Source organism: Ranitomeya variabilis, chromosome 1, assembly GCF_051348905.1.
Source record: "Ranitomeya variabilis isolate aRanVar5 chromosome 1, aRanVar5.hap1, whole genome shotgun sequence".
NCBI lineage: Eukaryota > Metazoa > Chordata > Amphibia > Anura > Dendrobatidae > Ranitomeya > Ranitomeya variabilis.
In genome coordinates, this window is record NC_135232.1 from 259844233 (window position 1) to 259858139 (window position 13907).

General features: G+C 45.2%; 1 protein-coding gene across 1 annotated transcript in view; it reads left to right on the plus strand.

The window, feature by feature from the left end:
- The window catches only part of GNB1L (G protein subunit beta 1 like), a 716249-nt gene that overhangs the window by 126278 nt on the left and 576064 nt on the right, over nt 1-13907 (plus strand). The gene's annotated exons all lie outside the window — the stretch shown is intronic.

The window sequence follows — 13907 nt, forward strand, 5'->3', positions numbered from 1 at the left end:
CTTATCCTTAGTGTAATTTAAACCCAGGACCCCAGTTCTGCAAGACTGCGGTGCTAACCACTGAGCCACTATGCTGTAATTGAAGAAGTTTTTCCATCTCCAAGATTCTATCCTAATATGTCGTAGATGTAATAATATTGATAATATTAGCAAATACCGGCAATTAGAAATGTAGGAGAATCCTTCTAATACGCTATGTTGTTTACCCCATGTGCAGGGCATTGTACTAGCTTATGTATTCATGATTGCGCGTTATGACCATTCATATAGTGACAGGTGTTAGTGGTTGTAACCATGGATACTTAAGCTATTGCAATGCCCTGTACATGAGGTAAGTGACAAAGTGAATCAGAAGAACTATACTACATTTATAATAGGAGGTATTTGTCAATATTATTATCATTACACCACTACATATTGGGATAGGATCTTGGAGATAGGAATACCCCTTTGACCTCTTGAAGATGCAGCCATTTTTCTATTTTGCTGGCCTTTTTACATCCTTTGTCGGCATATTATATTCTCACTGTACCGCTGATTATCCAGCTTTATTTTTATCAGCCAAACAGTTCCAGAGATAGGGTAATTATACGAAACAGCTTAAACAAACATCCCGAAGAATCCTGTGAGTAAGGTACCTTCACACTGAACAACTTAACAACGATAACGATAGCGATCCGTGACGTTGCAGCGTCCTGGATAGCGATATCGTTGTGTTTGACACGCAGCAGCGATCAGGATCCTGCTGTGATATCGCTGGTCGGAGCTAGAAGGCCAGCACCTTATTTCGTTGCTGGATCACCCGCTGACATCGCTGAGTCGGCGTGTGTGACGCCGATTCAGCGATGTCTTCACTGGTAACCAGGGTAAACATCGGGTTACTAAGCGCAGGGCCACGCTTAGTAACCCGATATTTACCATGGTTACCATTGTAAATGTAAAAAAAACCAAACACTACATACTTACATTCCGGTGTCTGTCGCGTCCCCCGGCGTCTGCTTCCCTGCACTGTCAGCGCCGGCCAGCTGTAAAGCAGAGCACAACAGTGACGTCACCGCTCTGCTTTCCGGCGGCGCTTACACAGGATGCAGGAGGAGTGCAGGGAAGCGGACGCCGGGGGACGTGACAGACATCAGAAGGTGGGTTTTTTTTTTTTTACATTTACAATGGTAACCAGGGTAAACATCGGGTTACTAAGCACGGCCCTGCGCTTAGTAACCCGATGTTTACCCTGGTTACCCGGGGACTTCGGCATCGTTGGTCGCTGGAGAGCTGTCTGTGTGACAGCTCCCCAGCGACTAAACAGCGACGCTGGAGCGATCGGCATCGTTGTCTATATCGCTGCAGCGTCGCTTAATGTGACGATACCTTTACGCTCCCTTATAAAGACCATAACAATTGCACAATGTAGCAGGAGGAATAAAATAAGACCTGATTGGCCACTTTTGCCTTGATGACAGGTCCTTATTAAACCACATAATGTAGGTTTTTCTTTTTTAACGCCTCTTTATAGTAAATAAAAAAGCCAAAACAAATTTTTGTTACAATTATACAAAAAAAAGCTACACTAAAAGCCAGTGAAAACACCTCAAATTAACGGAAGAGTTCAGTCTGATGGAGGTCTACGTCAGTTACAGGCGATCGTATGTAAACCCTGCTCTCTACCAATGGTGGATACATGCTTGAGCTTATGGAAAGATTCAGCTCTGGTATTCCGTAAGGGGATATCACAAAATCTATCTGGAGACATATAGATATTTCACAACTAGTCTCTCATCAGCCATTCACATGGGGGGAGGACCATGACACGTTCACAAGCTCCTATAACATGCAGTTGTCATAGGAATCACCAGACTTCACAGCTTTATTTGATGGAAGCGGGTGCATTAGATATTAGGGATTCAATATCTAGACATTTCTATCAGGCGTTACGTTCACACTTTAGGTAATTTGTCTCATGCTAAAAATCAGACTTCTCACAGGATCAGGTATATAACGGCATGTACTGTATATCAGAGCCCATTTACAAGCACAATAGTAAACTTCTGCCCAAGAACTCGGTTTGGTCAGTTTCCTGCCTCGACAATTAATGCAGCCCTCCAACCTAGCACTGAAAAGTGACTATACATTTGTCGTACCTTGTCACCCTACCGTTTACCTCCTGTACTGAGAATTATGTTCTGATCAGCCTGCATCCAAGATGCCAGCTGTATTGGCATACATGGCAGTGGTAAGTCTAAACCACTCCTTAATAGCACAGGAAAATCAGGGGCGGTGTGGTTTGGACCACCCCACTCCCTATGCTACTCTGGGGCAATCCTAGGTGCAGAAGAACCGGAACACCGATACCAGGTAGGGTTGTTATACGTGAAAATGTATAATCACACTTTTGTGCCAAGGTAGAGGGTCATTTTAACGTAAACCTGCTGGGCTTACTGGGTATGTTGTTTCTTCAGAAATGTGGATCGTCTGCTAGTCACTGCCAATTATTATCGTAAAGTGAAAAGAATCGGATCATACTGAAGTCGTCAAGATCCAGTGACTTGACTCTCCTAGAGTATGCACAGGTCTTGAATTTGACTAACAAGCAACATCTGTATCTCTGTTCTCCCTGTGTTCTCGTGGGTTCCCTCGTGTACTCTAGGTTCCTCCAAAAACATAGGGAAAGGTTTCCATTGAAACTGGACCCAATGTGCTTGACTGAGAATGAGAAATTACGACGGCTTCACACTTCTTGACATTCTCTATCTGATTATGGACTGCAACATTAGGACCAGCTGCAGGTCTCCTGACTGGAGCGTGACAACCTTATTAATGTCTAGTTGAGTTTGGGTCAGGAGACCTGCAAGTAGTCTGGACACTGCAATCCCTACTTGGGGTGCGACATTTTAAAATGACCCAAGATTGTAAGACCCATTGAGGTTTGTATAGTGCTGAGAAATATGATGGTGCTATAAAAGCCATGGGATAGAAAAGACTACGTTTACCAAATGCTTTTTTATTTACTAGTTAGAAAAGTACCTTTGGAGAAGTTTAAGGATTAAAAATGGACAAGTATTACTTTTAATGAGTTTAATGTACCTTATTACAAAAAAAAAAAGTGATACAGAAGTGAAAACAAAACCCAGCGAACATATTTCCCTGCATATAGTATATACAGGTGCTTCTCATAAAATTTTAATATCATCAAAAAGTTCATTTATTTCAGTTCTTCAAGACAAAAAGCGTAACTCATATATAGAGTCATTACAAACAGAGTGATCTATTTCAAGTGTTTATTTCTGTTAATATTGATGATTATTTCTTACAGCCAATGAAAAACCAAAAGTCATTATCTCAGTAAATTAGAATACTATATAACACCAGTTTGAAAAATGATTTTAAAATCTGAAATGTCTGTCTACTGAAATGTATGTTCAGCAAATGCACTCAATACTTGGTTGGGTGTCCTTTTTGCAAAAATTTTGGAAGCCCAGTTTGCTTTGCTAACAACTTTCAGCTCGTGTGCATTGTTGGATCTGGTGTCTCTCCTCTTCCTCTTGGTGAATGAAAGGCTTAATGTGGAAATGGTCCGCGCTGCAGATAGATGAGAAATCCAAATATGTTTCATAAAAGGAATGGTGGTTTATTCAACGCGTTTCAAATTCTCAGTGACTTCTTAATCAGGAAATACCACACAAGTATCATGTATTGTTTGGTATGGTGTCTCTTGTCTTCCTCTTGACAATACCCCATAAATTCTCTATGGGGTTAAGGTCAGGCGAGTTTGATGGCCAATCAAGCACAGTGATACTGTTGTTTTTAAACCAGGTATTGGTACATTTGGCAGTGTGGACAGGTGCCAAGTCCTGCTGGAGAATGAAATTTCCATCTCCAAAAAGCTTGTCGGCAGAGGGAAGCATGAAGTGCTCTAAAGTTTCCCGGTAGACGGTGTTATGATCCCAGTGGCTGGGGATCACAGGAAATACTAGCTAAGTAACTAAACATAGACACGAGCTCTAGGGAGATGGTAACTGGACTGACCGCAAAACCTGATCCTATCCAAACACACTAAAGGCCCCCAACAAATAATAACGGTGAGGTAAGGAGAAAAGACACACGTAGGAATGAAAACAGATTCAGCAAATGAGGCCCGCTGTTGTGAACTGTGTTTCTGGGCTCCCTCTTGTGGTCACTAATGGTATTGTATGAGTCATGTCTTCTGCAGGCCTGGGCTTCAGCTGTTTCATTAAGCTGTGGGTGTTCCCTATTTAGTCCTCCTTAGGACTCAGTCTCTTGCCTGGTATCGATGTATTCAGTCCAATTTGGTCTCCTCCTGATTCCTTGCCATCTGTCTCATGCAAGAAAAGCTAAGTCCTGTTTGCATACTTTGGATCATTTGCATTATCAGTGTTTTTTGTCCAGCTTGCTCAAAATGTGATTTTCTAGCTCGCTGGAAGCTCTAGGGTGCTGATATTCTCCCCTCACACCGTCAGTCGGTGCGGGGGTTCTTGAATATTCAGCGTGGATGTTTTTGCAGGGTTTTCTGCTGACCGCATAGTTCACTTTCTATTTTCTGCCTATCTAGATTAGTGGGCCTCACTTTGCTGAATCTAGTTAATCTCTACGTTTGTGTTTTCCTCTTGCCTCACCGTTATTATTTGTTGGGGGCTTTCTATATCTTTGGGGTTAATTTCTCTGGAGGCAAGTGAGGTCTTATTTTCCCTCTAGGGATAGTCAGTTCTCCGGCTGGATCGAGACGTCTAGAAACAACGTAGGCACGTTCACCGGCTACTTCTAGTTGTGTGTTAGGATCAGTTATGCGGTTAGCCCAGTTTCCACCTCTCTAGAGCAGTTCCTATGTTTTTGTAGACTTAGCCGGAATACCAGAGATCCTCTACCACTAGGATCATAACAGTATACCAGGCCATAAAGGAAATGTTTAATGCATCGCAGAAGCGGGATTAAAAAGAAGTTCTGAGTGTTTTTTTTTTGTTTTTTTTTGCTGCAGTCTGTCTAGCTTCTTTCGTCCCCTTATTCTCTGAGTGGTTTTGAGCTCTGCTGCAGACATGAATTTTCAGACTCTGACTTCTAGTGTGGATCAGCTTGCTGCAAGGGTGCAAAGCATTCAGGATTTTGTCACTCATAGTCCTATGTCTGAACCAAAAATACCTATCCCTGAGCTGTTTTTTGGAGATAGATCTAAGTTCCTGAATTTTAGGAATAATTGTAAATTGTTTCTGTCTCTGAGACCTCGTTCCTCTGGGGATTCCACTCAGCAAGTTAAAATTGTTATCTCCTTCTTGCGTGGCGACCCTCAAGATTGGGCCTTCTCTCTGGCGCCAGGAGATCCTGCATTGGTGAATGTTGATGCGTTTTTTCTGGCGCTTGGTTTGCTTTATGAGGAGCCTAATCTTGAAAATCAGGCCGAAAAGGCGTTGCTAGCTATCTCTCAAGGTCAGGACGAAGCTGAGGTGTATTGTCAAAAATTTCGGAAATGGTCCGTGCTTACTCAATGGAATGAGTGTGCCCTGGCCGCAAATTTCAGAAATGGTCTTTCTGAAGTCATTAAGAATGTGATGGTGGGGTTTCCTATCCCTACAAGTCTGAATGATTCAATGGCTCTGGCCATTCAAATTGATCGGCGTTTGCGGGAGCGCAAATCTGCTAATCCTTTGGCGGTGCTGTCTGAACGGACACCTGACCTTATGCAATGTGACAGAATTCTGACCAGAGCCGAATGGCGAAGTCATAGACGTCAAAATGGGTTGTGTTTTTACTGTGGTGATTCAACGCATGTTATCTCAGCATGCTCTAAGCGCTTGAAAAGAGTTGTTAATCCTGTCGCCATTAGTACTTTACAGCCTAAATTTATTTTGTCTGTGACCTTAATTTGTTCATTATCTTCTTACTCAGTCATGGCTTTTGTGGATTCTGGTGCTGCTCTGAGTCTGATGGATTTGTCGTTTGCCAGGCGCTGTGGTTTTGTCCTGGAGCCGTTGGAATTTCCTATTCCTCTTAGAGGAATTGATGCTACGCCATTGGCGGAGAATAAACCTCAGTATTGGACGCAGGTGACCATGTGCATGACTCCTGTACATCAGGAGGTGATTCGCTTCCTTGTTCTGCATAATTTGCATGATGTTGTCGTTTTGGGTCTGCCATGGCTACAGACCCATAATCCAGTTTTGGATTGGAAAGCTATGACTGTGTCAAGTTGGGGTTGTCGGGGGATTCATGGCGATACTCCGTTGGTGTCTATTGCTTCTTCCACTCCTTCTGAGACCCCTGAGTTTTTGTCAGATTACCAGGATGTATTTAGTGAGCCCAGGTCCAGTGCCCTTCCTCCTCATAGGGACTGTGATTGTGATATAAATTTGATTCCTGGTAGTAAATTTCCTAAGGGTCGACTCTTTAATTTATCTGTACCAGAGCATGCCGCGATGCGGAGTTATATAAAGGAGTCTTTGGAGAAGGGACATATTCGCCCATCCTCTTCTCCTCTTGGTGCAGGATTCTTTTTTGTGGCCAAGAAGGACGGGTCTTTGAGACCTTGTATAGATTATCGTCTTCTGAATAAGATCACGGTCAAATTTCAGTATCCTTTGCCATTGTTGTCTGATTTGTTTGCTCGGATTAAGGGTGCCGGTTGGTTCACCAAGATAGATCTTCGTGGTGCGTATAACCTTGTGCGCATTAAGCAGGGAGATGAATGGAAAACAGCATTTAATACGCCCGAGGGTCATTTTGAGTACTTGGTGATGCCTTTTGGACTCTCTAATGCTCCTTCTGTGTTTCAGTCCTTCATGCATGATATCTTCCGGAAATATCTGGATAAATTTATGATTGTTTATCTGGATGATATTTTGTTTTTTTCTGATGATTGGGAGTCCCATGTGAACCAGGTCAGGATGGTGTTTCAGGTTCTGCGTGATAATGCTTTGTTTGTGAAGGGCTCAAAATGTCTCTTTGGAGTACAGAAGGTTTCTTTTTTGGGTTTTATTTTTTCCCCTTCTACTGTGGAGATGGACCCAGTCAAGGTCCGTGCCATTCATGACTGGACTCAGCCCACGTCTGTTAAGAGCTTTCAGAAGTTCTTGGGCTTTGCTAACTTTTACCGTCGTTTTATCGCTAATTTTTCTAGCGTAGTTAAACCTTTGACGGATATGACCAAGAAAGGTTCTGATGTTGCTAATTGGTCTCCTGCGGCCGTGGAGGCCTTTTGGGAGCTGAAGCGCCGGTTTACTTCAGCGCCAGTCTTGTGCCAGCCGGATGTCTCTCTTCCCTTCCAGGTTGAAGTTGATGCTTCTGAGATTGGTGCGGGGGGCGTTTTGTCACAGAGAAGCTCTGATGGCTCTGTGATGAAGCCATGTGCTTTCTTTTCCAGAAAATTTTCGCCTGCTGAGCGGAACTATGATGTTGGTAATCGGGAGTTGTTGGCTATGAAGTGGGCATTTGAGGAGTGGCGACATTGGCTCGAGGGAGCTAAGCATCGTGTGGTGGTCTTGACTGATCATAAAAATCTGATTTATCTCGAGTCCGCCAAGCGTCTGAATCCTAGACAGGCTCGTTGGTCGTTGTTTTTCTCCCGTTTTGACTTTGTGGTCTCATACCTGCCTGGTTCGAAGAACGTGAAGGCTGATGCGCTTTCTAGGAGTTTAGTGCCTGACTCTCCGGGAGTCTCAGAACCGGCTGGTATTCTCAGAGAGGGAGTGATTTTGTCTGCCATTTCCCCAGATTTGCGACGTGTGCTGCAAGAGTTTCAGGCGGATAGACCTGTCCGCTGTCCACCGGAGAGACTGTTTGTCCCTGATAGATGGACCAGCAGAGTTATTTCCGAGGTTCATTCTTCGGTGTTGACGGGGCATCCTGGGATTTTTGGTACCAGAGATTTGGTGGCTAGGTCCTTTTGGTGGCCTTCCTTGTCGCGGGATGTGCGTTCCATTGTGCAGTCCTGTGGGATTTGTGCTCGGGCTAAGCCTTACTGTTCTCGTGCCAGCAGGTTGCTTTTGCCCTTGCCTATCCCGAAGAGGCCTTGGACGCACATTTCCATGGATTTCATTTCGGATCTTCCAGTATCTCAGAAGATGTCTGTCATCTGGGTGGTGTGTGATCGTTTTTCTAAAATGGTCCATTTGGTGCCCTTACCTAAGTTGCCTTCCTCCTCCGATTTGGTTCCTTTGTTCTTTCAGAATGTGGTTCGTTTGCACAGCATCCCTGAGAATATTGTGTCTGACAGAGGATCCCAGTTTGTGTCCAGATTCTGGCGATCCTTTTGTGCTAAGATGGGCATTGACTTGTCGTTCTCATCGGCTTTTCATCCTCAGACTAATGGCCAAACCGAGCGAACTAATCAGACGTTGGAAACTTATTTAAGATGTTTTGTTTCTGCTGATCAGGATGATTGGGTGACCTTTTTGCCACTGGCCGAGTTTGCCCTTAATAATAGGGCTAGTTCTGCCACTTTGGTTTCGCCCTTTTTCTGCAATTTTGGTTTTCATCCTCGTTTTTCCTCGGGTCAGGTTGAACCTTCTGACTGTCCTGGGGTTGATTCTGTGGTGGATAGGTTGCAGCGGATTTGGAACCATGTGGTGGACAATTTGAAATTGTCACAGGAGAAGGCTCAGCGTTTTGCCAACCGCCGCCGCGGTGTGGGTCCCCGACTTCGTGTTGGGGATTTGGTTTGGTTGTCTTCTCGGCATGTTCCTTTGAAGGTCTCCTCTCCTAAGTTCAAGCCTCGCTTTATCGGTCCTTATAAGATTTTGGAAATCCTTAACCCGGTGTCTTTTCGTTTGGACCTTCCAGCGTCATTTGCTATTCATAATGTGTTCCATAGGTCCTTGTTGCGGCGGTACGTGGTGCCTGTGGTTCCTGCTGTTGAGCCTCCTGCCCCGGTTTTGGTTGAGGGCGAGTTGGAGTACGTAGTGGAGAAGATCTTGGATTCTCGTATCTCTAGACGTAGACTTCAGTATTTGGTTAAGTGGAAGGGCTACGGTCAGGAGGATAATTCCTGGGTTGTCGCCTCTGATGTTCATGCGGCTGATTTGGTTCATGCCTTTCACGCTGCTCATCCTGATCGCCCTGGGGGTCTTGGTGAGGGTTCGGTGACCCCTCCTCAAGGGGGGGGTACTGTTGTGAACTGTGTTTCTGGGCTCCCTCTTGTGGTCACTAATGGTATTGTATGAGTCATGTCTTCTGCAGGCCTGGGCTTCAGCTGTTTCATTAAGCTGTGGGTGTTCCCTATTTAGTCCTCCTTAGGACTCAGTCTCTTGCCTGGTATCGATGTATTCAGTCCAATTTGGTCTCCTCCTGATTCCTTGCCATCTGTCTCATGCAAGAAAAGCTAAGTCCTGTTTGCATACTTTGGATCATTTGCATTATCAGTGTTTTTTGTCCAGCTTGCTCAAAATGTGATTTTCTAGCTCGCTGGAAGCTCTAGGGTGCTGATATTCTCCCCTCACACCGTCAGTCGGTGCGGGGGTTCTTGAATATTCAGCGTGGATGTTTTTGCAGGGTTTTCTGCTGACCGCATAGTTCACTTTCTATTTTCTGCCTATCTAGATTAGTGGGCCTCACTTTGCTGAATCTAGTTAATCTCTACGTTTGTGTTTTCCTCTTGCCTCACCGTTATTATTTGTTGGGGGCTTTCTATATCTTTGGGGTTAATTTCTCTGGAGGCAAGTGAGGTCTTATTTTCCCTCTAGGGGTAGTCAGTTCTCCGGCTGGATCGAGACGTCTAGAAACAACGTAGGCACGTTCACCGGCTACTTCTAGTTGTGTGTTAGGATCAGTTATGCGGTTAGCCCAGTTTCCACCTCCCTAGAGCAGTTCCTATGTTTTTGTAGACTTAGCCGGAATACCAGAGATCCTCTACCACTGGGATCATAACAGCCCGCTAATACTAGATAGCAGAAGACAGATAGCAAACTGTGCGGTCAGCAAAAAACCCTACCAAAATATCCATGCTGAGAATTCAAGAACCCCCACACCAACTAACGGTGTGGGGGGAGAAACTCAGCCCCCTAGAGCAACCAGCAAGCTGGGAAATCACATATTAGCAAGCTGGACAAGAAACAAATAGAACACTGATGATCAAAAAATGAACAAAACGGAAACTTAGCTTCTCTTGAAGAGACTAGGAGCAAGGTAGTCAGAAGGAATCAGAATAGCACTGAATACATTGACAGCAGGCATAGACTGAGAGTCCAAGTGAGCTTAAATAGAAAACCAGCCCACAGATAACGAGACAGCTGATGCCAGTCACAAACCTGCAGAAAGACAGCACTCACACAGTACCACTTGTGACCACAAGAGGGAGCCCAGAAATAGAGTTCACAACAGTACCCCCCCTTGAGTAGGGGTCACCGAACCCTCATCAAGACCCCCAGGGCGATCAGGATGAGCCGCATGGAAGGCACGAACCAAATCGGCCGCATGGACATCAGAGGCGACAACCCAGGAATTATCCTCCTAACCATAGCCCTTCCACTTAACTAAATACTGAAGCCTCCGTCTGGAAATACGAGAATCCAAGATCTTCTCCACCACGTACTCCAATTCGCCCTCAACCAGCACCGGAGCAGGAGGCTCAACAGAAGGAACCACAGGCACCACATACCTCCGCAACAAAGACCTATGGAACACATTATGAATGGCAAATGATGCTGGGAGGTCCAAACGAAAAGACACCGGGTTAAGGATTTCCAAAATCTTATAAGGACCGATGAAGTGAGGCTTGAATTTAGGAGAGGAAACCTTCATAGGAACATACCGAGAAGACAGCCATACCAAATCCCCAACACGAAGTCGGGGACCAACACCGCGACGGCGGTTGGCAAAGCGCTGAGCCTTCTCTTGTGACAACTTCAAATTGTCCACCACATGGTTCCAAATCTGCTGCAACCTATCCACCACAGAATCCACCCCTGGACAGTCAGAAGGCTCAACCTGACCCGAGGAAAAACGAGGATGAAAACCAGAATTGCAGAAAAAAGGCGAAACCAAAGTAGCAGAACTAGCCCGATTATTAAGGGCAAACTCGGCCAATGGCAAAAAAGTCACCCAATCATCCTGATCAGCAGAAACAAAACATCTTAAATAAGTTTCCAACGTCTGATTAGTTCGCTCGGTTTGGCCATTCGTCTGAGGATGGAAGGCCGACGAAAAAGACAAATCAATGCCCATCTTAGCACAAAAAATCCGCCAAAATCTGGACACAAACTGGGATCCTCTGTCAGACACAATATTTTCAGGGATGCCGTGCAAGCGAACCACATTCTGAAAAAATAAAGGAACCAAATCGGAGGAGGAAGGCAACTTAGGCAAGGGCACCAAATGGACCATTTTGGAAAAACGATCACACATCACCCAGATGACAGACATTCTCTGAGATACTGGAAGATCTGAAATAAAATCCATGGAAATGTGCGTCCAAGGCCTCTTCGGGACAGGCAAAGGCAAAAGCAAACCGCTGGCACGAGAACAGCAAGGCTTAGCCCGAGCACAAATCCCACAGGACTGCAGAAAGGAACGCACATCCCGCGACAAGGAAGGCCACCAGAAGGACCTAGCCACCAAATCTCTGGTACCAAAAATCCCAGGATGACCTGCCAACACCGAAGAATGAACCTCGGAAATAACTCTGCTGGTCCATCTATCTGGGACAAACAGTCTCTCTGGTGGGCAACGGTCAGGTCTATCAGCCTGAAATTTCTGCAGCACTCGTCGCAAATCTGGGGAAATGGCAGACAAAATCACTCCCTCTTTGAGGATACCAGCCGGCTCTGAAACTCCCGGAGAGTCAGGCACAAAACTCCTAGAAAGGGCATCAGCCTTCACATTCTTCGAACCAGGCAGGTACGAGACCACAAAATCGAAATGGGAGAAAAACAACGACCAACGAGCCTGTCTAGGATTCAGGCGCTTGGCAGACTCGAGATAAATCAGATTTTTGTGATCAGTCAAGACCATGACACGATGCCTAGCTCCCTCGAGCCAATGTCGCCACTCCTCAAATGCCCACTTCATAGCCAACAGCTCCCGATTACCAACATCATAATTCCGCTCGGCAGGCGAAAACTTTCTTGAAAAAAAGGCACAAGGCCTCATCACAGAGCCATCAGAGCTTCTCTGCGACAAAACAGCCCCTGCTCCAATCTCAGAAGCATCCACCTCGACCTGGAAAGGAAGAGAGACATCAGGCTGACATAAGACTGGAGCTGAAGAAAACCGGCGCTTCAGCTCCCGAAAGGCTTCCACTGCCGCAGGAGACCAATTAGTCACATCAGAACCTTTCTTGGTCAAATCCGTCAAGGGCTTAACCACGCCAGAAAAATTAGCAATGAAGCGACGGTAAAAATTAGCAAAACCCAAGAACTTCTGAAGACTCTTAACAGATGTAGGCTGAGTCCAGTCATGAATAGCCTGGACCTTGACTGGGTCCATCTCAGTAGTAGAAGGAGAAAAAATAAAACCCAAAAAGGAAACCTTCTGTACTCCGAAGAGACATTTTGAGCCCTTCACAAATAAAGCATTAGCACGCAGGACCTGAAACACCATCCTGACCTGCTTCACATGGGACTCCCAATCATTAGAAAAGACCAAAATGTCATCCAGATACACAATCATAAATTTATCCAGATATTCTCGGAAAATGTCATGCATAAAGGACTGAAACACAGAAGGAGCATTAGAGAGTCCAAAAGGCATCACCAAGTACTCAAAATGGCCTTCGGGTGTATTAAATGCTGTTTTCCATTCGTCCCCCTGCATGATACGCACAAGCTTATACGCACTACGAAGATCTATCTTGGTGAACCAACTGGATCCCTTAATCCGAGCAAACAGATCAGACAATAATGGCAAAGAATACTGAAATTTGACCGTGATTTTATTTAGAAGACGATAATCTATACAAGGTCTCAGAGAACCATCCTTCTTGGCCACAAAAAAGAATCCTGCACCAAGAGGGGAGGAGGATGGGCGAATATGTCCCTTCGCCAAAGACTCCTTTATATAACTCCGCATCGCGGCATGTTCTGGTATAGACAAATTAAAAAGTCGTCCCTTAGGGAACTTACTGCCAGGAATCAAATTTATAGCACAATCACAATCCCTATGAGGAGGCAGGGCACCGGATCTGGGCTCATCAAATACATCCTGGTAGTCCGACAAAAACTCAGGGACCTCAGAAGGAGTGGAAGAAGCAATTGACACCAAAGGGACATCTGTTATGACCCCAATGGCGAGGGTCTCAGAGGAACGTGGAAGTCTGCAGAATACAAAAATCCAGCTCATAGGGCAGTGGTAACTGGGTTGACCATATATCTACTCCTAACGCCAACACTAGAAGTAGCCGGGGATCATTCCTACGTTGATTCTAGATGACACGCGCCAGCCGGAGAATCTAGCTACCCCTAGTAGAGGAAAACAAAGACCTTTCTTGCCTCCAGAGAAGGGGACCCCAAAGCTGGATAGAAGCCCCCCACAAATAATGACGGTGAGGTAAGAGGAAATGACAAACACAGAAATGAACCAGGTTTAGCACAGAGAGGCCCGCTTACTGATAGCAGAATAAAGAAAGGTAACTTATATGGTCAACAAAAACCCTATCAAAATCCACACTGGAAATTCAAGAACCCCCGAACCGTCTAACGGTCCGGGGGGAGAACACCAGCCCCCTAGAGCTTCCAGCAAAGGTCAGGATATAGATTTGGAACAAGCTGGACAAAAATACAAAACCAAAACAAATAGCAAAAAGCAAAAGGCAGACTTAGCTGATATAACTGGAACCAGGATCAGTAGACAAGAGCACAGCAGACTAGCTCTGATAACTACGTTGCCAGGCATAGAACTGAAGGTCCAGGGAGCTTATATAGCAACACCCCTAACTAACGACCCAGGTGCGGATAAAAGGAAATGACAGAAAA